Below are 14,739 nucleotides of genomic sequence, written 5' to 3'. Positions count from 1 at the left end.
TGTGGTATAAATCCCTCAAACGGGATCTCATCTGCTCTTGGGGGAGGTGCTGCTTTGTTTAAACTGTGAGGTACGGCTCTGCAAGGAAAATACTGTTTATTGGGGGGGGGGGGGGTGGCAGTGGCTCCTCTGACAGAAAAGCCGACTTCCTCTTTTCCTCACGGTCTCAGGGAGGAGATGGAGGATTTAATCCTTCCCACGAGTCTTCCCTGCTCTCCGGGCACGGCCTTCCTCCCCAGGGCAGCCCGTCCCGAAGCCGCCCCAGCCCGGGGGCCGGCGGCAGGTTCCCCCTCACGCCGCGGGGCCGGCAGCGGCGGCTCGCGGCGCCCGCTAGGTGGCGCCAGAAGCCTCACGGCGGGCACGCCGGGCCCCCTGCCAACGGCCGCAACGGTCCCTGAGGGGACTGGTAGCCATTTCCCCGCTGCCCGGTCGCGGCGGTGTGTGTTGCTGTCGTACGCAGTAACGAGTGGTGGTGTGATGATGCGCGATGGGAATGACGCCACGTGTAGCCTCGGATGCGGGAGGGGACGTCCAGACGTCGTTTAAAGTGCAGAGCCTCTCTCTGGCGAGTGTGTGTGGGGATTATATCTGTGAATGGCAATTTAATCCTGCAGCTGTTTCGTGTAGGAGGAAAATCAAAGGGAAGCTGTGTCTCTACAAGATGTTGAGAGAATATGTCGTGAGGCACGTTTTGGTCTTGTGTTTCTGAATAGGCACAAGTTGCTTTACAGGAAGAAAACAGTCTGTAGATGGAGGATTTGCAGGGTGTGTTTTTGAAGGCTTTCTCGCCCACTGGGGCAGAGGTAACATCCAAGTTACAGGGTAGGATGTGATCTCATAAAGAATTTTTTTTTAAAAAGTTGATTTTAGTGTGATCCTGGGACTTCACATTAAAAAAAGAAAAAAGTGAAGTCATCTTTTTCACTAATTTTGTTTGAGAGGCAGGGAGTGTCTAACGCATGTGTTGGCTTGGTACAAGCGGTGCATCTTGTAGTAGCAGAGGAAGAGATGAGATCAGGATTAAGAGCAGTTAAAAGTCTGTGTTAGGGATGTGTTATAGCTATTCATCATGTGGGTGATGCATATTTCCTTGGGATTTTATATATCTGATTGAAAATGTTACTTTTTCTTTCATTACGTGCATTAAAAACGGTCATGCCTACTCATCAACCTGCTTAGAGTTATACAGAGTATGTGTAAAAAAAACACAAACCAAAACAAAACCCTGAAACTTGGTAGTGGGAGAAGATGAATCTTAGCTGAGTGTAAGTGACTGATAAAAGACTTGGATCTCAGCACTGTGAGAGGGGTCATGCAACCTCTGAAGTAAATTATGGGCAAGCACCACAGGCTGAAAACTGGTGCTTTTGGCATAGTTTCAATTTTGTTTTCCCCTTGATCTGAAGAGTCAGACTAAAGCTTCTCTTCTCCATGAAGACATGCAGTCTTGGTTTGGAAACACGAAGCAAAAATGAAAAATCTTCCCCCAGGTAATTTGCTCCTCTGGTTAATCACTTTGTAGATTATAACTTTGTCTGATTTTACAAATTAATTTTCTTGGCTTGAATCACTGGGGTTTTGTGTGTGTGTTTCTCTGCTGTGTTAAGCAGCTCTCTACTATTTATTTTCTCCTTGTGAAGGATTTATATACTGTAACTAAGTCATCTCTTTGTCTTCCTTTTGATAGCCTAAACAGCTAGAGCTTCATAGGCCTCTCCTACAAAGTATTTTCTTGAGCTCTCACCTCTTTGTGACTCTTTCTGCCTCTTCCTCAGTTCTTAATCAAAGACCTGAGAAATGAGCTCCTCTTCTACTGCTGCTCCCCTCCCCTGCAGCACAGTACAAACACAGGGACTGTACTTGCTCATTTTCCTTCCTCAGATGTGTCTGTAATATCTTAATTTTTTTGTAAACCCAAATTCTTTTCAAGTTCTTTGTTTTCTAGCATACACCCTCATCCTTTGAGGCCTGCGCTTGCTATTCTTACATTTATTGCATTGCATTTGCTTGAGTGCTATGTGTTAGTGGGCTGAATTTACTTATGATCAAGTCCTTTTACCCTTTCCAGTCTCAGTATGATAACCATACATGTGTGTGTGTCACCTACATACATATACATGTGTTATGTACATGTCTGTTTCATAGAAGAGGGAGGAAAACCCCCATCTTTATCGGCTATGTACCCAGAATGAAACTCTGCAGAACTCCACTAGAAACTTCCTCAACTTATCATGTTTCCCCAGTCTCTATGAGTTCGGTAATTAGCCAATTTTTAACCCATTTATTGTGCTTTCATTGGTGTGGGATAAGAGCTACCTTTTTGAGTATCCTGCAGCACTATGTGAAGTACTCTACTAAAGTTGTTACACTTTCATGATTATCATTAGCAATCAATCCCACAGTCTCAGAGAATGCAATCAGGTTTGTGAGTCAGTGTCTATTTTCCGTATAATCAGGTGGACCAGCCCTACTTACGTTCCCATCCTTTCATTCTTTATTGATTGCATTGCATGGGCTTTGCCATTGTCTTGCCTTGCACTGAGGGTTATAATTACTGAGGTCAGCTCGTTCTCCTCTTTAGTGAGTATCAGTACAATGCTCCAGTCTTCTGGCATGTTCCCAGTTTTTTGAAGGGGAATCTCTTCTCAGCATAATCAGAAGACGTATGAAATTAGATACTACTGCAGCCCCCAAGTCTCATGACTAGCTTGATGCCAAAGGACTGGATAAACATGAAGTAGTTATGATACTGATACTATTCTGTCAAATATCCTAGGGTTTGTTAATCCTCAGGAATGCCTTATGTCTCTAAACCTCCATTTGACCTTCACATTCCTGTAAATTTTATACTCTTTAAAACTGTAGTCTGGAAGGACAAATACTGTACTCTACAGCAATGTGTTTTGCACAATCCCTTGCATGTATTGAAACTCCATTTTCATTCTTACAAACGTAGTTTGGTCTCTTCGTGGTTTGTGAAGAGTAACTGAAGGACTGTCTGTATCACTTTACCAGGCTGTAATCTTTAACTGGGTTGTAACCAATTAATCTGACTAGCAGCAGACATAGTTATCAGAGCAAACAGCCATCTGTTCATATTCTCCCTTTTAGCCACTGTACAGTCATCTGAAAGATGCAGAGCAGGAGAGAGAATGGGCGGATAAACTGGCCTCCAGAATGATCCTCCAAAGTACTTTATCTTTATTTGCAGTGAGGAAGGGATATGGATTGAATCCTCAAATCACATTTGTAAAGAGGAGTTTCATAATTAATTTCTTTCTGGTTTGCCTAATTCTATGCAGTTGGAGCTGTACCGTTTGCTAAGTGGGAAACTTGCATTTCGGTGGTGTGCACTGTTTCCCATTCCCAAACCCTACAGAAAGGTGCAGGTAGGCATCTTAGGTTCCAAGATATGGCTAAGCCTTACCCGTTAATATCTGTAAAAATAATTTGAGAGTTTGGGAAGGCAGGTCATTCTCACATGCAAAAGTTGATTTAAAAAAGAGATTTTTTTTTTTAATTGCTTTGGTTGTGTTGCTAAACTTAAGAGATTACATCTGTCCTCTGCACTCGCCAGAATGGATGTGGCAACCCAGACAGAGCTGCCATGAGAACATGCAGCCACCCAGGTCTCAGGCTGCAGGGAGTGCCAGAGCCTGTCACTGGGAATGGACAGCAGTAGCGAGAACAGCTGTGTGAGGTGTGACCAAGTGGCCGATCTGCTCAGCCTGGTGGTAGAACTATGAGAGGAAGTGGGCAGGTTAAAGAGCATCAGGAAGGTCAAACAATGCATGACCTCCCTGATGAGCAAGACTGGCAAACTGGTAACAACGGACAAGGCAAAGACTGAGGTACTCAACAACTTTTTTGCCTCAGTCTTCACCAGTACTGTTTAATATCTTCATCAATGTCATAGTGGAATTGAGTGCACCCTCAGCAAGTTTGCAGATGACACCAAGCTGTGTGGTGCGGTTGACACACCTGAGGGATGGGATGCCATCCAGAGGGACCTGGACAAGCTTGAGAAGTGGGCCCATATGAACCTCATGAGATTCAACAAGGCCAAGTGCAAGGTCCTGCACCTGGGTTGGGGCAACCCCTGTAACCAGTACAGGCTGGGGGATGAAGGGATTGAGAGCAGGCCTGAGAAGAACTTGGGGGTACTGGTGGATGAAAAGCTGGACATGAACCAGCAAAGTGCACTCACATCCCATTAGGCCAACCATATTCTGGGCCGCATCAAAAGAAGTGTGAGCAGCAGGTCAAGGGAGGTGATTTTGCCCCTCTGCTCTGGTGAGACCTGACCTGGAGTACTGCATCCAGCTCTGGAGCTCTCAGCACAGGAGAAAGACATGGAGCTGTTGGAATGGGTCCAGAGGAGGGCCAAAAATGGTCAGAGGGATGGAGCACCTCTCCTATGAGAAAAGTCTGAGAGAGTTAGAGTTGTTCAGCCTGGAGAAGAGAAGGCTCTGGGAAGACCTTATTGCAGCTTTTCAGTACTTAAGGGGGGCTTATAAGAAAGATGGGGACAAACTTTTTAGTAGGGCCTGTTGCAATAGGACAAGGGTTAATGGTTTTAAACTAAAAGATGGTAGATTTGGACTAAATATAAGGAAGAAATTTTTTACAATGAGGGTGATGAAACACTGGAACAGGTTGCCCAGAGAGGTCGTAGATGCCTCATGTCTGGAAGTGTTCCAGGTCAGGTTGGACGGGGATCTGAGCAACCTGATCTAGTTGAAGATGTCCCTGCTTATTGCAGGGGAGTTGGACTACATGATCTTTAAAGGTCCCTTTCAACCCAAACTATTCTATGATCTACACTGAGTGTCCTGAGATGTGCACCAGTGTGATGTATCTGAGGGAGTGCTTCCTCCCTCATGTCTTACCTCAGTCTGGAACAGGAGCTAAAACCTTATTGACTATGGACAACAATTTCATTATTGATTGCAATGTGAAGTCACTTAGCCATTGGTCTTCATAATGTGCTTGGTGAACAAGAGCAGAGGAATCTGATTTCAATCACATTGGTAATTTTTGGCTTTTTCTTTTATTTCTGTGATAGACTGTGTGACTTTCTCTGGTGCTCATGAAAGGAAGAAGTGTTTTGTATGACAGGTGCTTTGTGAACTTAAAAGAGTAAGCTTGTTCTTCACCCTCCTCTGATTTTCCTGTTATTCCAGTCCTAGCTTTAAGTCCTTCCCTGAAGCACAGACTCAGCAGCATTGTGGATGCAGGGTTGTGTTGACATCAGACAATTACATGTGCATCAGAGCCCTGAAATGCAATATGAGCTATTAAATGAGGCTCTTAGCTAAATTTGTACCTGCTCTCAACCTGTAGAACTGCAGCTGTTTCCTCTGGTAGTGATGTCCCTTTGGTCTTGGTGATAGCAGGGCCACTGCTATCACTGCTCTGCATGCAGTGCCTGTGGAAGTGGTTCTGCTCTGTCACCGGGTACAAAGCTGGTGTGCTCAGAGGTGCACAATGAAGGAATAAGGGGCAACAGTGATATATTTCAACAAGCAAAGTTCCAGTAGGACACAGAAAAAAATACTTCCCCACGAGAGTTTCAGAGTAACGGAACCAGTGCCAGAGATGTGATATCTCAGTCGACATTGAACCTTGAGTGGACAAGGCCTGGGATCTCAATATCTAATGTGAAGTTAGCCCTGTGTGGAAAAGGCATTTGGAGTAGGCGACCACCATACGTTGCTTTCAGCCAAAATGGGCTTTTTTTGAATTATTCTTATGCAGTCATTAGTACCTATTCCTCATACCAAAGTTCATTCTGGCTGTGTATGATAGAAGTCAGTTTTTCATCACAAGATGATTCAGAAGTGTCCTTGTGTTTCTCCCCGAAATTCACCTTTTTTCCCAGTTGTCTCATCTTTGTGGCTCCATCTCAGAAATCACTCAGGTTCCCAAAGTAGCTGGATTCTTGTCTGCTTTCCCAGGTGTGGGGTGAGGCATTACTCTGGAATACAAGCTCTAGAGCATAAGGAATTAACAGTTATTAAAAGAGGTGATTTGAACTCATGGGCTTGTTCTTCAGTATGTAAATCTCCCATTTACTTCAAGTTACTGTAGTTTAGGGTCCAAACAGTAAATGTTTCTTTAAGGTAGTGAAGCAACAGCTGCATTTCTGGCTTCCTTACTGGGAGTTAGTGGCTTAGGTAATTGGGCTCATTGCTGTTTGGAGCATAATCAGCAAGCATTCATTCTCCGTACAGCCAGCATATAAAATTTGCAAGAGCTGCATACAGTGCATACTCAATCAGTGTAAATCATTTAGCAGCCCACATAATGGACGTCTGGCTATTGAACTAAAAAAATCTACTTGGTAATACAGGCAGATGAGTCATGAATGAGTTTTCCATTTATAAATAAAATTATTATATCCACAAGAGACTCTGAAAGCTGAACAGACTTTAGCTTTCCAGCCACTAGAAGGGAAGATGAAATGCTGTTGCAGTATTTTCATGTATTCTGAATATGTTTACTCAGTGCCAAGATGGTGTTTTGCTGCACTTAATAATTATTACGGACATAGCCCAGCTCCAATCACTTGAGGGACCGGGCGATTCTTTTCTGCTGAGGGCTTGTGGTGGTGGTGAACATGTGCAAACAGATCTGTCTTGAAAGTAAGTTTGGACTTTGCACTAGGGTTTAGTTGCAGAATCCTCCCTGCCTGAATCGGAAGCTAAGGAATCTTCTCTGTGCTTGAGGAGCAGTGTGCAGTTGTTGTGGAAGTCAGAGCCTCATTTAATAATTCAGCAGAGATTTCCTGGGATTAAACTATCAGTTAGAGTATGGCCCTCATTTAGACCACTGACATCAGAGCAGGAGTGTGTTGGCCGAGTATCAGCAGCTGCAAGGGATGCGGATGATGAGCTTTCTCCTTGCCAATGGACCTTTTCACTCACTCTGTATATCTGCCAGTCAGCAAATGCTATGAGCAGCGAAGCATAGATTTGAGCTTGATTTCTCTCCTTTCTTGAATAGCTCCTGTGTAACAGGAGAGGAAACGTTGCCCCTTTCCATTGCATATCCCTCCTCTTGCTTTCAATGTCACAACATTGAGTCAGCAGGGAAATTAAACATCTTGCAGCTTCTTATTTGAAATAAGAACTTGTTTAGCCCCTCTTAAGCCAAGAACTCTCCCCACTATCAATTATCTTGCCTAGCTTCTCACAAAATTCTGTTCTCTTGCCTACATCCTTCCATCCGCTCTCCCATTCTTGTTTGTGCACCCATGTCACAGGTGAATGGGCATATCTTTAAGCATAACTTTTAGCTGGTTAGTTGCCAACAAGAGAATACCTTGGGCCAAACTCATTAATTCTTAGCATTTGCCTGGGTTGTTTCATTAAGCAGGATTTGGCCCCATAAATCCTAAAGAAATAGTAGTTAAATCTTGTATGAAACTTTGGTTGCAGGTGTGTTTTGGTTTACTTTTGAGGACACTGTGGTAACTTTAAAGCAAAAAGCACTGATCAGAGGTTTTGAATTATCCTTGAAGAGCCTTGGAAATTCTATCAGTTACATTAAAATAAGAGAAGAGGGTCTCTTGATTTTAAAAATGTATGTTACTGATATTCTGCACTTGTTTTCAGTCCAGGACCTCCAAGTGCTCCATAATGATAGAGAGTTAGTGGGCAATACCTGCTGCTTTGGGAGAGAAATCCTGCTCCCACAGAAAAATGCAGTCATAGAAAGCTGTCTTTTTAATGCTGCCACAAAAGAGCAAAACACTTTAAAAAGATCTGATCTCCCCAGACTCATGGCTCTGAGTCCAAGAAAAATAAAGGATAACAATTGCTCATGGATGTAAAAGGAGGAGGAAGAAGAAGAGAACATGGATTATAGATCAAAGCTGTACCACTTTGTGAATGATTGTGAGAACCTCCTCTAAGCCATGGATCCTTTTCATGCAATTTATCTTTCCTTCCTGACTGGCAGATGGGGCTCTCTACGCATACTTCTGTTTCTCTCTTTCCCCTCCTCTTCTTCTTGTGTGCCTAGAAACCCTTGCTGCAGATCAAGGTGGTGTGAGCTAGCTTTTTTAGCTGCAGTACAGAATCAAGAAAAAAGAGCCCTGCCTGAAAGGGCTGATGAATGATTTGTGTGAATCTCACTAAATCCAGCCTCTAGCTCAGTTGTTCTTCAGCGCTAATGGAAATGATTTCTCATCCTTGGAAGTGTTTAAGACCAGGTTGGATAAGGCTTTGGGCAACGTGGTCTAGTGGAGGGTGTCCTTGCCCGCAGCAGGGGGGTTGGAACTAGATGATCTTTAAGGTCCCTTCCAACCCAAACCATTCTATGATTCTGTGATTTACATGGACAGAATTGAGATGACAATCAGATTCCAAGTTGCCCTTGCCTTGCCTAGGTTTGTCCCTAGGACATGATGTATACATAGCTGCTAAAGAAAGTCCTCCTGGGGTGTTCCTGGCTACTAACCTAGGCTGGTTGTGAAAGCAGTTCAGACTGAGGTGACTCCAGCGTCTCTGCTCTGTCTTGCACTGTGCCACAGACTCAAAGCACTGAGCAACAACAAACCTGAAAGTCTTGAGGGAGCCAGTGAAATTAAACAAAGTCCACTAAAAATGGAGGAAAAGTCTCTGGTAAGGCAATTGATTAGATTAACAACCTAGCCGTGTTTCTTCATTCTCTTTCTAGGCATGGACTAAAGAAAAGATGTAGACTTTTATTCCAGAAAAAGTCACTGTCCAGTGAGATAAATTTTCCCCAAACTTCGCTGGTGACAGAAGGCAGGGAAGGGTAATTGATGAACCATCATGCAGATGTTTACAAAGCTGTTAGGACTGATGTGTGAGGACTGTTCAACCCTGAAGATGCAGTGTTTTTTGTGAGGAAGAAGCTAGCAGGTCAGTGGGAGATAACCTTCTCAATTTCTCTTCCTGTCAGTATAAGCTGGTTTCAGACCTAAGAGTAAACTGCAAATTACCCAGCTGCGGTTCTTGGGTGGTATAGTACTCGGTGCAATAGGCTAGGCCATTTTTTCTACATGATTTTTTTTCTTTTGCTAGAAATAACATGTCCAAGCCTGTGACTGGACTGATACAGGAAGATAAAATCATGTGCAATAAATATGACATGAGTCCTGGGATATACTATTTAAATGTTCACATTCAAATATTTTTGTGTTGAGCAATTACAGCGTTCGTGTTGATTAATTTGATTTTTTGTGTCTATGTGTTTGAGATTCCTGGTAGCACTGCCAGGGACTCTTGGTGTCTAAAGATGCAAAAAGTCAGCGTGAACTTTCAAGTATCAGGCACTACAGCTAAGGGATGTTTATGCTTTTCTCCTCTGAAGGCAATAAAGGCTTTGAAGGAACAATTTGTATGGAGCCTTCAAATAAAAGATAATAGAGTAAAAGGCTGTTTTACTTTCTGTGAACATGGAAAAAGAAGGGAAGATGACTGCTATATTTTTAGGATACTAGAGAGAGAGTTGATAAGGTCTCAGTGTTTTAAATTAGTCTGGTGCTGAATATGTACCAGCTAAGTAAGGAAAAAGATACTATCTGTACTGGAGACAAAAATTAAGCAACTCTTTAAATTTAAAAACTTTAGTAAATTTCTATGAAGTAGTTACCTTACGTACCTACTAAATCACTTCAATTCTTGACAGATAATGTTGCACTGAAGAAAATCAAGTGGGATTATAATGGGGTTTGGAGGCTATATACTTTGTGGGAAACCAGACTGTTAGGATAAATTTTTCCACTTGGGTTAACCTGTTACCCTGCAGGGCTCCTATCATTAGAGACTGAGGTAGGCCAGGCTCCCTCACGGAGTTGCCATCTTGTTCCACCTGAAATGTGCCCTGCTCTTGTATCTCCCTCTGCTAAGCCATCCCAGGCTTTTCCCTTCCTTAGACAAAAGCAGGCTTGTAAAGTTCACCAAAAGTAGAGGTAAAACTTCTTGACGTTATGCCATTATCCCAGTTTTTAATGACAAATGGCCATCTTGAGACATTTTGTCATTTCTGTACTGCTTTTTAAAGTTACTACTTAACCAAGATAAGTCAATATATTAATTGAGTAGATGTTCTGATGCCTGGATCAGCTTGCAGGATTCATAAATTATCAGAGGAGAGGTCCAAATCTGTCTGAAAAGTAATTGAGATTAATTGTGAAGATGAAGCACAATATAATGTTACAGAATACAAGCTAAAGCTAGGTGAGGTGCAGAGAGTTAGGCAGGGCTCTTACATCAGCAGTGAAACTGCCCACGCTGCAAGTGAGAGGATTTGCTGAGAAAGCAGCACTATGCAAATGCTTTTCTTCTTACCCACAGTTTGTAATTTCTTAGTCCAGTCTTACTTTTTTTTTTTTCCTAGGACATTAATTTTTAAAAAACATGTTTGACCAGCTTTGGGGGGATCTTAGTCTTTAGGCTTTTTTGATTGCTCGGAAGCGATGTTTTTACGCAGATGTCTTATAATGGCACAGTGTTTGCACACCTTGTGCAGCTGATGGCGTGTGGCCAACTCTACTTACTTGCAGGCCAACTTTGGCTATTCAAATTATCCAGGGAATGGACTGCTGAATGGAGTTGTTTTGCTGTGTGAACAGCAATGGGTTGCATTTTGGTGTTCATAAGATGTTCTGTTAAATTTGAAGGCAGGAGTTGAAGAAAATGTGGTAGAAGGTTTTCAGCAATGGTATTAAACTGTTGCGGGATTCATACAGGCAGAGAGCTCTGGCTGTATGGATCAGGCTGATGGTCTAGATAGCTTTTGGCCTTTCTTACAGGCTGTGTTCCCCTCCTCACTCTTTCCGTTTCATTCTCTCTTATTTTGTTTATTGCCAGCTAACAATTCTCACTTGTTATATAATGTGGATTGCTTGAACCAAGATCTGTGTCTTGACTTGTTTTTATGAGGTATCTGGTACATAAAGTAATAATTAAACTGCAACTCAAATAGAGAAGTCCTCCTGGCATAAAGACATAATGCAAATTTTAATAGCTCTTATTTCAAAAGCAGTGTTGTCTTAAGCCATAATAGGGAGTAGATATCATTTAGGATACTTGACTAGGTTATTCAGACTTGGGAAGAATTCTGAAAGTGAGACATGAATTCAACTTAAACGGCTGAATACTATGTGTGATAAAGGACCTGGATAGGTGAAAGTTAAGCGCTGCACATATGGCCCTTCAGGGTGGAAACTTCTGGATCTGCTCCTTGTACTTGGGACACTGTGTAGATCAGCAAGTCGTTTCCTGGACGTATTACTGCAACATGCAAATAGGTGCCTATGGGGTGGGAATTTACAGAATGTTGCAAATGAATTATTTTTGTCTGAGCTGCTAATGCAGCTATTTCAGTATGGTGAATGGTTGGATTTTAAGCCTTTTGGGGCAGAGAATGTTTTTTGTGTAAGAGTCTCCAGTGTTCTCCTGTTGAAGTGTAACCTACAATGTGCAGTTTGGCTGCCACGTGGAATTAGGATTTGGTGGTCGAGGGGAAAAAGTAGGGGAAGCACTAATGGCTTGCTTTTGACATGTGACCTAGTTTGGCTGCTGATGAAATTGATAAACAGGGGGGAAATGCATGCAGAAATATTTCTTCCTCTTTGTCTATAAATATATATAACACACTAGGTATATTTCTGCATGCTTTTTTTTTTTTTAATCTCTGCAGCACTCTCTCCTCTGTGAGCATACAGGATTATGCATTAAGACAGAATTAATCCCTCATTGCGAAACACACAGGCTCAGCATTTACCACGGCTTTGCTCTAAGAAAGGGATTCAGGCATTGTGGTCTCCATCAAAGAACGGCAGATTTTTGGCAGAGCCTTCTTCCATTTGTTTCTGCGAGTGAAACAGTTAATAAATCAGTCATGCATCATTGCTGGATTAGCAATCACACTCCCAAATGCTAATAACTGTTCTCACTTTTTCTCCTGAAGATTACCCTTAAATCCTATCAAAGGACAAGATGCCTTTTGCCTTGCCTGGCATTAGCACCCTAGTGACCTACAGCCAAAGTCAATAGTCAGTCAATTAACTCTCTGATATGGTGAAAGAACAGTGTGCCTTAACCGGACCTTTCTTAAGATGGTTTTAGTTTCTCCTGTCAATCCCTCCACTTCTTATTTTTTCCTTTGTTTTGTTTTCTTTTTTTTTTCCACCTCAGCCATTCTGGCCGTATAAACTGAAGCTGAACGGAAGGAAGTTTGCCGCAATGAATCACTCAAGAGCCTGTTGCAGGGTCACACAGGCTAGAGGAGTTTTGCAAGGCTGAAGACTGCAGAGGAGCTGGAACCAAGAAAATGAGGAGAAGGTAGGTACTTAACAAGTTCGTTCTTTCTTTCTTGTTAATAGAGCTGATGAGCTTATTTACCTCTTGTCTGCAGCTGAATGTGGTCTCTCAAACTGCCTGCTCCTCTTGGTCTGAAAGCAGAGAAACAGCACTGGAGATAGGTCATAAACTGATGAGAGAATTCATGGTCTGTGAGCTCTCCTTATCTGCAGTTTCAAAGCAGAGTTGCTTAAAGTTGGATTTTTGGCATATAAATTATAACACTTTCCTTGGTTTTGCAGTGCTCACCAATGAAATGGCTTGGCTCAGCAAGGACTGCTTACTTTACCTTATAACTACTTTTATTAGTTTATTTTCATGGTGTTTGTTCATTCATTTACAAAAACATAGGAGTATTTCATGTGCAGAAAACATACAAAAAGTAAGATTACGCTTAAGTTATCGTGTTTCATTTTTTTAAGGAGCAGATATTTTAAAAATAATTGGGTTAGAAACCTACAAGATGTATATACTAAAATATTTTGAGTAGTAATTTATACTCTTTTAATTTTGTTATGTTTTACTGCATCGGGATTCATGTTAATGTATCTGTTAAATATTTTTTTTACAGCCTTGTAATTTTTTTGCTAATCTGTTATTAGATTTAATGGATGGTCTGGAGATTTTAAATCTTCTTAGTACGCAGATAAAGATAACAGGATATAAACTGAAAGGTATAAACAGTGTTTAAACTTTATCTTGAACACATAACCAATGATGCATGATTGTGCAAATAACTTTTTCAAGTGTTTCCCAGTAAATATGCAACCACAGTATATTTGCAGAGATGTACTTTCTGATATGATTAGCATGGTTATCTTTTGGAGTGAACTGTTAGATAAATAAATGGACTAGCATTTGGATTAGGGCTCACTGTGTCTGACTCTAAGGCATCAGACTGTTTCATTCAGAACTATTCTTTCCTTGAATCATAGAATGAAATCTTCACCAAAATTTTAATTTAGAATGTTTCTTTTCTAGAGACTGCAAACAAAAATGGTGGAGAGGGGAGTGTAGGTGGGGCCAAAGTGAGAAAGCAAAGACAAGTGCACCTGGACAAAGAAGAGAGGTTAAATGTTTGAGTGTAGGATTGGAAAGTGAGAGGAAAAAATTGAGCTGAATGGAAAGACTATGTGCAGGGAGAGCAAAAATTCAAAACCCAAAATTTGGGATCAGACTGAAACCAAACTTTGGTTTGTACCAAATACTCCCTTAAATGAAGACCTAAGTGGGCCAACTCACTACCATTTAGTCCTCCAGCCTCACCTAATACTTATTCCTCTGGGACAGAGTCTCAGCTCAGAGACCACTTCTATCTAAATGTAAAAGAACAGATACTTGTAACAATTGAAAATTCAGGTTACGGGCTCATCATTGTGAATGGAGTATTTCGGTGGCTTTCAAACCACCTCTTCCCTTTCTGGTTTTCAAGTGACATTTTTCTGGCTGCGTAAAACTGCTTCTTGGTGTATTTGCTGAGAGACTTGCTGCCTAGCCGTGACTGTTCATCTCCCAGCAGACCATGCACATGGTCCCCACTGCTGTCATGCCAAGCGAAAAATACAGCACAGGAACCAGAGGGCCCATGTGATGTTTCTGTAATGCTGGGTTGTCGTCTTGCAGCCTCAGACCACTTGCTGTGTGAAGTTTCATTTATTCTCTTTGGGTTTCAGCTGTTCTTCAAATGTGGTTAATAAAATTTTGCTTGCTATGTAAGAAATGTGTAGGAAAGTCAGTGCAAGTGCAAATATGATTATATAGCAGGTACTTGGGAAATGGTGTAACTCTTTTAGATGAAACAATTAAGAAAATGGAGAGGCCTTAAGACTTTACACTGATAGTTTTCAGTCCTTCTCTAAAGCTATGAAACCCTGCAGTGTTCATGGCCTTTGAATTTTACCTTTTTTTTTTCTTCTCCAAAAAAGCTTAAAACTTGTTGGCTTATTTTAAAATAAAAAGGAAATTCCAAATTTTTTGGGGGACCATACCACTACCTTACACTTGCCTTTTTAAAAAGGAAGAAATTAGATGTGCTGTCTAAACATTTGCATCTTAGCTTTTAATATGGCATGCAAACCTAGTGTGATGTAAGGAAAGGTTGTTTAGAGAATAGTAGACTCTAAGCCGTGTGGCCACCAGGAAAATGTGAATTCAGTTCCTGCTTTGCCACAGACTTTTTTTTTTTGGTGTCACCTTGGCCAAGGTGCTTTGTCTTTCAAGACCTAGGCACCTCTCTACCATCGCAATGATGAGTACTTAAGGGACAGAGAGCTGCTTCAGTATTGCTCTGATGGGAAGCATGTGAGTACCTACAGTAGTCACTCGCTCTCCCTGCAGCAGGCCCTGCCCTGAGGAAAGTGGCTTCATATCTGAATAGATGATGAGTAATATTTCAGTGTTG

The 14,739-nt window shown here is 41.9% G+C and overlaps 1 protein-coding gene across 1 annotated transcript in view; it reads left to right on the top strand.

Moving 5' to 3' along the window:
* Positions 1-508: 508 nt before the first annotated feature.
* Positions 509-14,739, top strand: part of TRIM2 (tripartite motif containing 2) — a 130,703-nt gene continuing 116,472 nt past the window's right edge. Inside the window, exons 1-2 of the mRNA XM_054824486.1 lie at positions 509-1,490; positions 12,174-12,320. The gene's annotated coding sequence lies outside the window, so the exon portion shown is untranslated. The remainder of the gene's footprint in view (positions 1,491-12,173; positions 12,321-14,739) is intronic.

This window comes from Grus americana, chromosome 4 (genome assembly GCF_028858705.1).
Source record: "Grus americana isolate bGruAme1 chromosome 4, bGruAme1.mat, whole genome shotgun sequence".
Classification (NCBI taxonomy): domain Eukaryota; kingdom Metazoa; phylum Chordata; class Aves; order Gruiformes; family Gruidae; genus Grus; species Grus americana.
This window is presented reverse-complemented; position numbering and strand designations above follow the sequence as displayed.